The 3150-nt window shown below is 41.0% G+C and overlaps 1 protein-coding gene across 1 annotated transcript in view; it reads right to left on the minus strand.

The window, feature by feature from the left end:
* The window catches only part of LOC107742086 (zinc finger protein GLIS2-like), a 30329-nt gene extending 27301 nt beyond the window's left edge, over nucleotides 1-3028 (minus strand). The window contains exon 1 of the mRNA XM_016554951.1: nucleotides 2706-3028. The gene's annotated coding sequence lies outside the window, so the exon portion shown is untranslated. The remainder of the gene's footprint in view (nucleotides 1-2705) is intronic.
* Nucleotides 3029-3150: the final 122 nt, after the last annotated feature.

Here is a 3150-nt window from a genome sequence, read left to right on the forward strand (position 1 = left end):
GTTCGTTGTAGTTTTTGAAAAGTGATTTCTGTTAAATAAAATATCTCCTTTTGAAGTGGGCGTTGAGCTTTGTAACTTTGCAGATCTTTTTTATGCTCAAACAGCAACATTACAGACTAACTAAAGTTGAAAAAGTGAAAAAGCATAATAGGACCCCTTTAAAGCTATCTAAAACTACTTTATGCATATTTGGTTTTTATTTCTTATTGGTAATTTTTTTTTCCCCTCTCAAATTTTCTGAGGACCCCCTTAAATACACTCTCTGCAATTCATCCATAACGAGGGTGGAGAACAAAACACAGCTAAATAATGAATCACTGATGAGGAAGAAACAACAACATCCTCCAGAAGGCAATGAGCGCCACATCGCTCCCTCTGTCTTTCTTCATTGCTCTTTCACTTTCCACCCCCTGCGTCTGGCAACAGGACAAGGTCAACACAGCCTCCCCTCTTCTAAATTTCCCATTCCTTCTTCTCCCCTTCTCTCTCTGTATAGACTGTCATCCAGTCACACACACACACACATTCCTCTGGTCACAGCAGATTCACCCAATTTGTTTCCACTGCGCTTTTAAGTGTACATTAGAAATGCAAAGAGAGAGCCAAACGCATAAACAATAACAAGAACCAGCTGCGGACCCAACGCAGCAATCGTGCGCAGTTTCTCCAGCGACGTAGAGCGAAGAGGAAGTCTGGGAGAACGGTCGCGGCTGAGAATCAAATGAACGGTGTGGATTAAGTGCAATTCGAAATTCTCCAGACATAATTTTCTCCCTTCTCGGGTTCTCATATTTCTCTCCTTTCTCGCTCTCTCTTTCCATGCCTTTCCTGCTCCTCTTGGATTGCTCATGATTCGTAAGGCCTCCAGGAACTCTGTCCAACCTCAAACTCAAGCCAAAGGGGGAAGAGATTGAGAAAATAGAATGAGACGTAAGGGTTGATGAAGAGAAAATGGAGGGCAGGAGCTCAGGAATTCTTTCTTTTGGAAATGCTGTACAAGGCATCCTCGTTTATGTAAAGTTAAATAAGGAGCTAATGGAGATGAAGAATTCCAGAAGCAGCCATTGGTGGTTGGTGTTTCACAAGAAAAGAATGTGTGGTTTCATCTCTCCCTTCTGTCTTTCCTCACCCATTCTCTCCAGCGAACCCAACGAACCCCAACGCAAAAGCGAAGATCACATTATAAGTCAAAACTGATGTAAGACGGACACATCCCTCAGTAATCACAGCAAACAATATCTCACGACCCACTGAAACATTCATACGCATACTCCCTCAGCCACACATTCATCCACAATCTGTCTCTCATTCCATTCCTCAGACCCTCTGTTAATGTTGCAGTTTGTTGCATCAGGACTGGGCTTGGCGTTGCACTGAGAACCTCCCAAAGTACTGCCATAACCACCACAGACACTGAGCTGGACACGGCAAACGCCCACATATTCAGATTAACAGTCATCAGTATGGGGTTTTCAATAAGCGATTTTGAAGGCACATTTGGTATCCCTCAATCTTGATTATTTGCGTGCATCTGCGATATATGTGAGTGATAATGAACCTTAGTAAAGGTAGACGGCATACATAATAGTTTGCGAATAAAAATGTGTATAAAAACCAGTACACATGGCTTCTAAAAATTAGACTTGATTTAGGACCTCAAAACAGTACGACCCATTTAACGGAATGTACATCTATCCCTCAAATTGTTATTTAAAATAAAATAAAATATGGTGTATTTATTTGTAATCTGTCTTTTAAATTAGCTATCACATCATGTTACTGGAACTAAAACTGTCAAACGTAAACATGCTGCTTTCAGTTAGCAAGCTAATCATTTAGCCTACTAGTTTAGCGTTGAATGGTTACGAAAAGCTTTTCTGATTTGCTCTATGACAAGATATCACAATAACGCAGGATGGGATCATAGTTTTACCCAACATAAAAATGAAATAAACCACATCGGGACACGAAGCATAAGGGTCTTGTATCATGCTGAAGGGGTTAAGTTAGCAAGCTAACAATTTAGCCTACTAGTTTAGCATTAAATGGTTATGAAAAGCTTTTCTGATTAGCTACGACAAGATATAACAATAATGCAGGACAGGAGTTGGCCCTGACATAAAAATAAAACAAACCCCATCAGGACACGAAACATAAGGGTCTTGTATCATGCTGAAGGGGTTAACTTTGCGATAATTAAAGGCTGACTGTAAATTACGAAATTTTCACACAATCTACTGCATAAAAAATAAACAAACATGAAATAGATTATTATGTGCAAGAAAGGCTGCAGACTAATACAAGAAATGTAAACTAGCATAACTGAGAAATCTTGTGAGACATTGTCAAATAAAAAATAGCGCTCATTATAAAAATATATATATTTGACCGCGGAATGTCAGGACTGTCCAATCAGCATTTGGTATTCTATAAAGCCTTGTAAAATAACATAACATTACAGCAACCGAAGCACAAATAACCTCCCACCCACGCGCTCAGGTGTCCTCCGTTCACACCTGTAGCTGCCCTGACGTGACTGTCATAAGTTATATAACACCAGGCGGTCTCTATTTATGACGGAGCCTGTTTACCAAACCTATTCGTGTTCAGTGGTATTCGATATCTATTCAGCATTTAAGAAACTGGGTCAGACTGTCTGGATAAAACTTGCGCCAGATAACACACGACATGCCCGACGGGTTTACCTCAGTAAAGACGCTCCGTCTGATTCCGAGATACGTGACCCGCTGAGGCGACTCGGAGCGCGCGGTCCGTTTAACGCCTAACGATTAAAACGCCAGATGTCTTCATCAAAAACACTCCTGGATCCAGTTGACCCTTTCCAGCTCACGCATAACACGAAAGGCTATGCTTAGACTAAAAACGCAAACTGTTCTATTAGGATAAGAGCAGGTAAAATTGTCAGGAGATATATAATTGTGTCAAGTTACGATAAATCGTTCTAAAATAAATACATTTCAAAGGAGCATCGCTTGCTTACGACGCCTGTCTACTGTCTCCCAGCTCCTTCCTCAGTCAGAAAAAGTGACGGAGGGAGAGGGAGGAGAATAAGACAGAGGGTGGAGGACATGAAATGATGATTCTTTATTTTCCTCCAGATGTGGTCTCTCTCTCTCTCTCTCTCTCTCT

Source organism: Sinocyclocheilus rhinocerous, unplaced genomic scaffold (genome assembly GCF_001515625.1).
Source record: "Sinocyclocheilus rhinocerous isolate Xijiao unplaced genomic scaffold, SAMN03320098_v1.1 scaffold2873, whole genome shotgun sequence".
Taxonomy (NCBI): Eukaryota; Metazoa; Chordata; class Actinopteri; order Cypriniformes; family Cyprinidae; genus Sinocyclocheilus; species Sinocyclocheilus rhinocerous.